The sequence below is a fragment of the Pteropus alecto genome, unplaced genomic scaffold, assembly GCF_000325575.1.
Source record: "Pteropus alecto unplaced genomic scaffold, ASM32557v1 scaffold14, whole genome shotgun sequence".
Classification (NCBI taxonomy): domain Eukaryota; kingdom Metazoa; phylum Chordata; class Mammalia; order Chiroptera; family Pteropodidae; genus Pteropus; species Pteropus alecto.
This window is the reverse complement of record NW_006436810.1, coordinates 11,148,797-11,160,090: the sequence shown is the minus strand read 5'-3', so window position 1 is coordinate 11,160,090 and position 11,294 is coordinate 11,148,797.

Sequence of the window (11,294 nt, the reverse complement as noted above, 5' to 3'; positions counted from 1 at the left end):
CTGCTAGAGCCAGCACTACCATCGGCAAGTTGAATAGAAACACTGACTGGGTGAAGTACGCGTGGCACCTGAGGTTTCAAAATATAAAGCAGCACTCGCTGCAGACCCTGTACTTACAAGACCCTAACAGTGAGTGCCCCTGTCAGAGGTCACTTACAGGGAACTGCCTGATACCTAGTTGAGAAAGGATCATCTTTAGGAGTTTACTCTTCTATACCAGAAGTGCAGCCGACTCTACTACTGAATTTTAATTATGTCTGTAGTAATAAGCAAACAAAATCCTTTAAAAATCTTTAGTTGTAAGATTATTATTACATTAATCAGTTTGTAGCATTTGAATAAAATCATAATTATGTCAAATTTTCTGAGGAGGGTCTCATAATTTCAAACTAAATTTTTTTTTATGGTAATAAGTGCATAAGAGAGTTAGGGTCATGATATTTTCCTACATGTAATACATAGCTCAAATTCTCATGTGTTAGATTTAGAAGAGAACTTAGGAATCATCTAAATATTTAAAAAATAATAACAGATGAGAAAACTACCATTTACTGATCTCTTATTCCAAGCACTATATCTGTTGTGATATTTTTACATCTATATGCACATACATGTATATGTATATATGTAAAATTCAGTCTTCCAATAACAAAGCTAATTAGGTATGATTAATGTTCACCTTACAAGTGAGAAAACTAAAGATCAGAAAATAATCATCATACAACTATAATCACAGTGTGAATTACTAGTGGAGATGATCCTTAAGAGCAAATATTTTTATACTTAATTTTTTTTGTATTTTGATCATTGATGTATCCCAAAGCCAGGAATAGTGCCTCACAAATAGTCAGCACTAAATTAACATTCGTTAAATGGATAAAATAATTTTGATTCTTGGTTAAGTTTCATTTCTGTTGCTCTCTGTTTGCTGGTACTGGTAAATATTTAATAACATATTATATGCGAAAATAATTTTCATATTTTGCAATTATATTTGAGGCATATCTAGTTTCTTTGTAATCAAACAGGCCTTAGGGAAGGTTCAGGACTATCCTTTAGCCTTGACATTTGGGAGCTGTGGTGGGCTGACTTCAGCTTATCTTAAGATAAGGCAAACTGCTCAAGTCATACAGCTGGAACCATAATAAATATTTCCCAGTAGGTGAGCATGTTGTCAGGGTGTGAGCCATACTCATAATGCAGGCCATTGGCTCACTAGAACATTTGTCCACAGGCGACAGATTAGAGAGAAGCCTTCAGGTCCAAAAAAGAAAATTAGCCAAAATTAAGCCAGTTTCTGAGAATAGAGAAAAGAAGAGAATCAAGTATAAAACATAATAAACCTAAAAATATAGAATATAGAAAAAGGGCTATGTCCTGTGGAACACAAGTGAAACAAATGAGCAGTGGGTCCCACATCCTGCTTAACCCTAACAGAGACGGTAGCCGCATTTTCCTGAGCGAAGTTACTGATAGAACTGAAAGCTTTAAGTCAAGAAAAATCTTACAACTAGGAGAAGGCTTAATCTAAAGAACTGAAACTTACTGGGTTTGCTGAAAATAGCTAAGTAGGTATTATCAGAAATAATCTTAGTCAAGAAAGTTATTCAAAGAGTATATTTTACGTCTAGCCTGGGGAAATCCAAATTATTCCTAGGCCTGAAATTCGTGTCTTCAGCTCTATTGGAATACATGGCACACAAAATATAATATAATCATTCCAGCTCTCTGGGAGCGTATAGTCTTGTACAGGAGACAGATGCTAATAAAAACAGTACCATAATTATGACTTACTACATAAGACATAATCTGAGATAGGTGCTCTGTAGGAAAGCAACAGGCTTATAAGCATGTGTACAAAGACTCATGACTACACTAGGGCTTTTGAGATCTTTCCTGAAAATACTGCTTTTGAATTAATGTTGAAGCCATGGACAACAAGCTTCCCTAGGGTACGCACAGAATGAAAAGAGAACATCACAGGGTTGGACCTTGAGGAACTCAAGGACACCATTTCCTAAGAGTACACATAAGAAGCAGGCAGACAGGTAGGTAGAGAATAAGAGAGAATCGATCCATGGAAGTCAACAGAAGAGCTGTTTTCTAGAAATCGCCCTCCCGTGAGTTGTTCATTAGAACAGTGGTTCTCAACACTGCAGTGGGGCTGGGAGGCGGGGAGCGTTGGGGGTGGTGGGAGGAGAGTGATTTTGCCCCCTGGGGAAACCTGGCAATATCTGAAGCATTTTCGGCTGGGAAGGGTGCTACTAGCATCTAGTGGGAAGAGGCCAGGGATGCTGCTAAACACCCTACAATACAAAGGAAAGCCCCCCACAACAGATAATTTCCACTCAAAATGGCAGGGATGCTAAGGATGAACAACTGAGCACTAGTCTGAGCGCAAAGAAGACTGAGTAGTCACAGACTGAGTGAAGTGAGAGAAAATCCCAGGGAAATGACAACCATTGCCCCAGAACTTCCAAAAGCGAGAGGACGAGAACTGCTAATGAGAACTGTTTGGGTAAGGAAAGGGGAGCCAGAAGTTACAGGGAGAGCTGCCATTGATGAGTGCAATTAAAGAGTCACTGCTGCCCGTAGGAGTTGAGATGTATCTCTAGGAAGGAAAATGTAGGGTATCTCTAGGAAGGAAAATTTACACAACTGTTAAGAAATTCAGGAATCATGAGCTGTATTTGGAAGCTGAGTGAGAAGCATCAGCTTGTTGGTCTTAGCACTCCACGATGTGCTATTTCCTTATTTTCTAGTTGCTGTTCTACAAAATGGTAGGAATCGTTGAATCTATTAATTTGCTCCTAATTGGACTTATCGAATTAAAAAAATTACAAAGATAATGTGGTGTTGAAACTCTGGGGAAAAAAAACAAAAATTTTAATTTGAATCCAGAATGAGAAAATATTTACAATAATGTTCATTTATTTGGTTTATTCGGTAAATACTTACCGAGTCATCCTGTGTACTAGGTGTTCTTGGTGATGAGGCTTCAACAATCAGCAATATGGAAATGGCCTTCTTCTGAAGAATAAATTCCAAATGAGAAGAAAGAAGCAAGAAACAAGGATATTAATAAGGTCAGACAGTGCCCAGCTCTGTGAACCCAACAAAACTAGGAAATGGTACAGAGGCAGTCCCTGGACAACTTCGTTTATGGAGCTCCCCGCTCACTTTCGAAGAATTTACTTGATTTCATTGGCATTTGCCCTAAGTTTGGAGTACTGGGAAAGATTCGGCCATGGGACTCTCTAGAGGCACAGAAAGAAGATCAAAGTGGCTGGATTGTATTTGGGGGATGGATATTAAGGTAGATGTAACAATGAAAGACCAAGTCATGAAAGGCTTGTAGGCCATGGTTAATCTACTGGATTTAATTCTGAATGCCTCAGGGATCACAGAGAGTTTTATGCAGTAGAGTTATGTGATCTGAAGCCCATCAGAAAACCATTCTGGCTACTGTATGGGAACAATGAAAGTTCAACGACAGTACTAGGGTAGTGATAGTGGGGATAGAGAAAAATAGTAGAAGTTCGTGTTTGTCTTGGAGACGAAGTTGGCAGACCCAGCTGTTGAGTATAAGGAAAAGAGACATGCAAGGTTGGCCCTCCTTATCTGCAAGTTACATTGCTGCTGACGTGTACTATGTGGTTAGATCAACCATGGTTGTGTCTGTACTGAACATAAATGCATTTCTTTCTTGTCATTATTTAGTCTAACAATACAGTATAACTATTTCCACAGCATTCACATTGTATTAGGTATTACAAGTAATCTGAAGATAATTTAAAATATGCAGGAGACTGTGCATAGGTTACATGCAAATACTACGCCGTTTTGTATAAGGGACTTGAGCATCTGCAGACTTGGGTTTCTTCTGGGGTGGGGGATGACTGTCTAAGGATTATGCCTAGGTATCATCACTGTTGTTGGTAATGGTGTTTTTATAAATTTTATTATGTAAATTTTAATATTTTATATATTTATACATTCATATATTTTAAATAAAATTTTAATAAATTTTAATAAAGTAGTGAAGGAGAGTACATTTACTAAGGATTATTAATATGGTAAAGACTGGAGATAAGATTTGGGGAAAAAAATGAGAGTAACGTTTTGGCATGCTAGGTTGTAGCTGCTTTTAGAACACCCAGAAAAGCAATCAAGTAACTACTGCATTACATGCATTTGGATTCCAGAGAATTTTCAGTGATCCAGTTACTGATTTGATAGTGAATGACCTTTAGATGGAGTGTAATGTTTTGGGATTAAATAAGACCTCCCAGGCTGATCACACTTAGTGTGTGTAGACAAAATGTGAGGCCGAAACCTGAGCCCTGGACTATTCCAGCATTAGGAGTCAAAGCAACTCTGACTAGCACGGGTCAAAGTTATGAGTAATGTGAAGATGTAGGCCACTCACATGGGAGAAAGTAGTTAAAGGAGGCAAAGAAAATATATTTTAGAGATGAGGAGGAAAAGGAACTGCGCAGCGTGTTGAATGAGTCACATCTGTGATGTTGAAGTGATCGGGAATGACCCCAGAAGCCGTGAAAGGAAATCCAGTCCTTCAATACATGAGGGGAAATACTAGTCAACGTGGCAGCTAAAAGAAATGAAAGAAGTGGCAAATGGTATAATCTAAGGTCACAAACTTAAAAAAAAAAGTATATAGTATTTGGAGAATGGAAATGTTTAAGAGATATGTTAACTCATGCTTAATATTTCAGATTATTGTTCAATTTCTCAGTATAGATGCAGAATGAAAACTCTCATTCATGTAGTCAATTTTTAATGGATAGTTTTAATAAATATTGATGGGATAATTTTAAGAGATACATCAATGAGAGCTGCTTAGAAGTTTTTGAAGAGAGGAGGTATTTTAAATTTTTGGTAAAAATATTATTTTTGAGATCTGCTTCATAAGGCTGTAGAATTCTACAATATAAATGGTTTTATCATTGTTGGAGCCAATGAATCGACAGCTCACTGAGTGTTGAACTATTTGGAATTGTTCTGGAAATTTATCTCTAAGGCTAAATAGTGTGGTACCGTAATTATTGAGTTTAGATGAGCGAAAGGCAACAAGGACACTTTTGAATAAATGAAGTGTCAAAACAGGGTTGAGGGCAATAGTCATGCCTCGCATGGAGGAAATTCTTAATGACACTTTTTACAGAGTTCCAAAAAATCATTGCAATTCCCTTTAACTGACACGAAGAAGAGTAATCTGTCAGCTAGAACACTTAAGGCGAGCCAACTAAATTGGTTTGAGGCATCCGGAAGGAAACCAAATCTAATCTAATCAAGAATACTGACACACCAAAGAGATGTACGTAAGTGCAAAGAATAATATAAATTTAAAAACAAGGAATAATATAAATTTTAAAGTGTATTATAATTTTTCCTTTTTAAGCTCCTGATAAGTAAAATTTAAAGTAATATTTATGTACTGTTATGTTCTCTTCAGTTACAGCATGTAAATTATTTCGTTGTTGTTGGTCCTATTTGAGAGATAAATGACTTAACATGTAAATATATATAATTTTACATAATTTAAATATACATAATTATATAAATATATTTTATATATGAATTTAATATTACATAAACTTTATATTATATGTACTGAATACTTATGTTAATATATAATATAAACAATGTATGTTATATAAAATATAAATATAATCATGTCTAATATATATTATATATAGTCCTCTCCTTTCTCCACATATATATATTCCCCTCAGCATACACACAGATGCACACATGTACACATATACACATAATATATAATTTTACCCTAATAAACAAGTGAATTTCATTATGGATTTTCCCCCCTTAGTTTGTTTTAATCTCAGATTGAAACATGGCTAATCGAACCGCAGTAAGTACTAAGCAGGGAAATTCTCCTTATCTTTCCCTGACTCAGCTGTCTTTCAGCTTCCTTTATCTCAAACTTATGTCTCTAATTGGGCCATTTGCCCAACATTTCTACATTTCAATATTATGACTGACCTTGAAGAAACTGTTCTGGGATTCCAATACTAGTAATTATAGTTCCATTATGCCCTTTACTTAACTCAGGAGATATTTAGATTTTGATCAATGTATTCATTGCACTTATTGATTGATAATTATAATGCATTACTTGCTGACTCTCCTGCCTGCTTCATTAATTGTCTTGCCACAATCCAGAAATATAGTCGCAAGACCCTGGCACACATTTTACCCGAACCTATCATTCTGTCTTTACATTTACTTGCCATTTATTTGCTCACTTCTACTGTTAAGTCCTCAGTTTATCATTTTTGCAGCTTCCTGGGCCTATTCCTCAGATCTAAGGAGGCGTCACCACTCATGTTCCCCTGCCTGCTTCTTAGCTGTGCTCTAATAAGCTTGCGCTTTCCAGAGTTTACCAAAAAAGCCCAGAAACCTTGTCTTTAATTACTCTAGGATTTATGAAGAATCTATTCTTAGATTTTAAAGTGTAGACTGAGACCTTAAATACACTAAAGTTTGTGAAAGTTACTATCTTTCCTTGAATCAAGAATGTTTAAATAACATCCTTCTTACTCTAAAAACCTAATTTGGGAAGTAGGAGGGATTTAAAACTTCTGTGGTATAGAAATATGTTTAAACTACATACTTAGGCAAGGAAATTGGGCAACTGACATACTGCTTTTGTCAAATCATTTTACTTCACCACTTAAACTACCCTAAATGACGGTCTGGGTCAAGCCAGAGCAGCTTATATTTATTTGAGAGGAAAAGTATTAATAATAATCTGTGTACTCCTTCTATCTCATGACTCATTCACACCTTTTATAGACACTTCACATCATACGTTTCCCATGTGAAGCGTGTGTTTAATTTCTATTTTCCTCATCTATCCATTTACTTAGTCATATAGTTAGCACATTTATTATTGATGCCTGCAGACCGTCCAAGCAGTCAGATGCTTCCTATGAAATTCCTTATATGGTATTCCCCCCTATCCGAGAGGATACATTTCAACACTCCAGTGGATGTCCAAAACCATGAATAGCACTGAACCCTATATAGACTATGCTTTTTCTGATACATACATACTTCTGATAAAGTTTGACTTTTAAATTAGGCACAGTAAGAGATTAACAACAATCATAGAATAAAATAGAACAATAACAATATACCATAATAAAAGTCATGTGAATGTGGTCTCTCTCTCAAAATACTTTGTACTGTACTCACCCTTCTTTTTGTGAGGATATGAGATGATAAAATGCCTACATGATGAGATGAAATGACATGAATGACATGGGCGTTGTTACCTAGCCTTAGTATGTCAACGCGTTAGTAGCGTTAGGCTACTACTGACCTTCAGACCATAAGTCTTCCTTTCATGAACAATTTCTCTGTAGCATACAGTGCTGTTTGATAGCATTTTACCCACAGAACTTCTTTCAAATTGCAATCAATTCTGTTAAACACCACTGCTGCTTTATAACATGTTTATGTAACATTCTAAATCCTTTGTTGTCATTCAATAATCTTCTTCACCAGTATATTCTATCTCAAGAAACCACTTTCTTTGCTCATGCTAGAGCCATCTGTTATATCCTAACCTATCTGTTACAGTTTAATCATGAGATTGCAGCAATTCAGTCAGATCTTCAGGCTCCACTTCAAATTCTAGTTCTCTTGTTATTTCCACCACTGAAGAACTGAACCCCTTGAAGTTATCCATGAGAGTTGTAATCAACTTCTTCCAAACTCCTGTTAATGCTGATATTTTGATCTCTTCCCATGAATCACAGGTGTTCTTAACAGCCTCTAGAATGGTGAATCCTTTTTGGAAAGTTTTCTATTTATTTTGTCCAGATCTATCAGAGGAATCACTATCTATGGCAGCTATAGCCTTATGAAATGTTTCTTAAATAATGAGACCTGAATGTCAAAATTAATCCTTGATCCATGGGCTGACAGAATGGATGTGTGTTAGCAGGTATGAAAGTATTAATCTTATTATAATCTTATTATACATCTCCATCAGACCTCTTGGGTAACCAGGTGCATTATCAATGAGCAGTAATGTTTTGAGCAGTAGGTCTCAACAGTGAGCTTAAAATATCCAGTAAACCATGTTGTAAACAAGTGTGTTGTCATCCAGGCTTTGTTGTTCCATTTATAGAGCACAGACGGAGTAAATTTAGCATAATTCTTAAAGGCCTTAGGATTTTCAAAATGGTAAATGTGCACCGGCTTCAATTTAAAGTCAACAGCCACATTAGCCCCTAACAAGAGAGTCAGCCTGTCTTTTGAACTTGTGAAGCCAGGTGCTAACTTCTCTTTAGCTATGAAAGTCCTAGATAGTATCTTCTTCTAATATAAGGCTGTTTCATCTACACTGCAAATCTGTTCTTTGTGTCATCAATTCCATTATCCTAGCTAGATCTTCTGGATAACTCGTGGTTGCTTCTATATCAGCACTTGCTGCTTCATCTTGCACTTTTATGTTATAGAGACGGTTTCTTCCCTTAAACCTCATGAACCTCACTGGTTTTATACTTCTCCTCTTCAGCTTCCTCACCTCTCTCTGCTTTTATAGAATTAAGGAGAGTTGGGGCCTTGCTCTGGATGAGGCTTTGGATTAAGAGAATGTTGTGGCTGGTTTGATCTATCCAAACCACAAAATCTTTTTCCAGATCAGCAATAAGGCTGTTTTGCTTTCTTGTCATTTGTGTGTTAACTGGAGTAGCACTTTAATTTCCTTCAAGAGCTCCTCCTCTGCATCCACAACTTGGCCAACTAGTGCAAGAGGCCTGGTGTATGGCCTGTTTTGGCTGCCGAAATGCTTTCCTCACTAAGCTTAATCATTTCTAGCTCTTGATTTGAAGTGAGAGACACGTGACTTGAATACTTAGGGGCCATTGTAGGGCTATTCATTGGCCTAATTTCCATATTCTTGTGTCTCAGGGAATAGGGGGCCTGAGGAGATGGAGAGAGATGGGCGAACGGCCAGTCAGTGGAGCAGTCAGAACACACACATTTATCGGTTAAGTTCACCATTTTATATGGGTGCAGTTCGCAGTGCCCCAGAACAATTATAGCTGTAACAGCAAAGTCACTGATCACAAATCACCATAACAAATATAATAAAAATGAAAAAGTTTCAAATACTGTGAGAATTATCAAAATGTCACACAGTGACATGGAATGACAAATGCTGCTGGGAAAATGGTGCCAGCAGACTTGCTCAACACAGGGTTGTCACAAACCTTAAGTTCTTTTAAAAATGCAGTACTTGTGAAGCACAATAAAGTGAAGTGCAATAAAACGAGGTTTGCCCACGCAGCGTGGACACACTGGACCAAGGAATGATGCACCTGCCAGGCAGGACGGAGCAGGACATGAGGGATTCATCGCACTGCTGAAAATGGCATGAGTTTAAACCTTGTGGATTGTTATTTCTGGAAATTTTTAAAAACTATTTTCTGACCACGGGTAACTGAAACTTCGGAAAGTGAAACTGTGGATAACGGGGACTCCTGCGTTTCCCTCACTCTCTACACTTTACACCTATGCACGTATTGATAGCTTTGTGTGACTACATGTTCCAAATAGGCCACTAGATTTTAGATCTCCCTGTTCCCAGCACCTAGAATATGGGATATGTTAAGCAACATAAATATTTCATATATACATGAAATGTTAAAAGTTGGTAAAAAACGAATAAAATGTTCTCTAATAAACTGCATATGCATCAAGGGAAAGACGAATCAAGAACTGAAGAAGACTTATAGCCATAATAAGTCTAGACAAAAGCAACTATAACTGTTATTTGGTTTAAAAAAATGTTTCCTTACCCAGTTTACACAGCGGCATGATTATTTTCTGTTTTATCTCATTATCAAATTTTAATTTTTGGATAATTATAGCTGATCATTCCAATCTTTAATCACACTGCTGCCCAAGAAAGTAGTAATTGCTTTTTCTTATTCTACATATGCTTTCTTCTTTTTCTCTCACAGTTTCTTCTGAGTTCTGAACAACACTTTCTTAGCATGAGCATTGCCTTTTTACATTGCCAACTCTCCAACTGGAGTTTTAAAATAAGAAAAGATTTAGTGAATAGAAACTGAGTAAAGATAAAACTTTACAGTTAAAAAAAAGTGCCTGAGTGATATAAATTTCATTGTTTTATAATTTTTATCTATTTTCTTATTTATCATAAAACAATATAAGACTAAAAACATTTTATAAACAGAAGCAATTATTGAACGCAGAACAGAAAGTGATTCACCTAGAAATGCTATATTTACAATTAAAAATTAAAAGTTTCTATAATATTTAAAATCATGATACATTAAAGTGAAAATGTGCATTTCACACAATTTCTTCTATGTTGTATACAAATACATTTGTTTTAACCTCACTTGCAAAATGAAAGACCTAGACTGCTATAAAATGGATAAGCTCTTTTGAGTGCCACTGAACTGTTAGAAGCAATGTGTAAATAATGTATTAAAAAAAAATCTCTTGATTATCTTCAGTTACATCACAAAGTATCAACCCGTCAACTCCTTCAATTGCCTCACAGCTCAAGACAGCTAAGAGAATAAATCCCATCTATCATGATTCAATGTAGTCTTTTCATCCTTAGCTACTAGGAGAAGTATGCATTATTTTTACACAAAACCAAAGTATATTTGAATATTGAGAAGTGGGGAAAAAAGGAGAAAAAAATTAGAAAATATATAAATTTATTTTAAAAATAAGTTATTAAAAATCTGTTCACACATACTATTACACACATCCCGAGGGTTGTTTGCTTTTCATGCAAATTTTCAGTTTATTTACGATGTAGAAACAGCTACGTTTTTACTGAGTGTGATCCAACTTAAATTAAAGCCTCAAAATAATTCATGATTTAACAGTGAAAATGAAAGCAGTCCTTCAAGTGTAATTCCATTCGAACAGCTGCTAAGCTATAGTATGTTGAAAACCATTTAGCATTTTACCCTGCTTTACTATGCTATTTCCTGCCATCTGTAAAGATACATTTCATTTTGAAGATTCTCAGATTAATCTCTGGATTTGCATAATGCCCTCCATTAGTTAATAATAGCTAACAAGACTAAAATTCTAAAGGAATTGAGAGTTGAAATCTGATAAAAATAATCAAAATTGCTACACAATATTTGTTAGACACAGGTTTTACCTAAAGAGAGTGCTTACTCAGTTGTACAAACTGCTTCATAATGCAAGGTTAGAATGACAGTCAACTGTTCCCACTTATGACCATC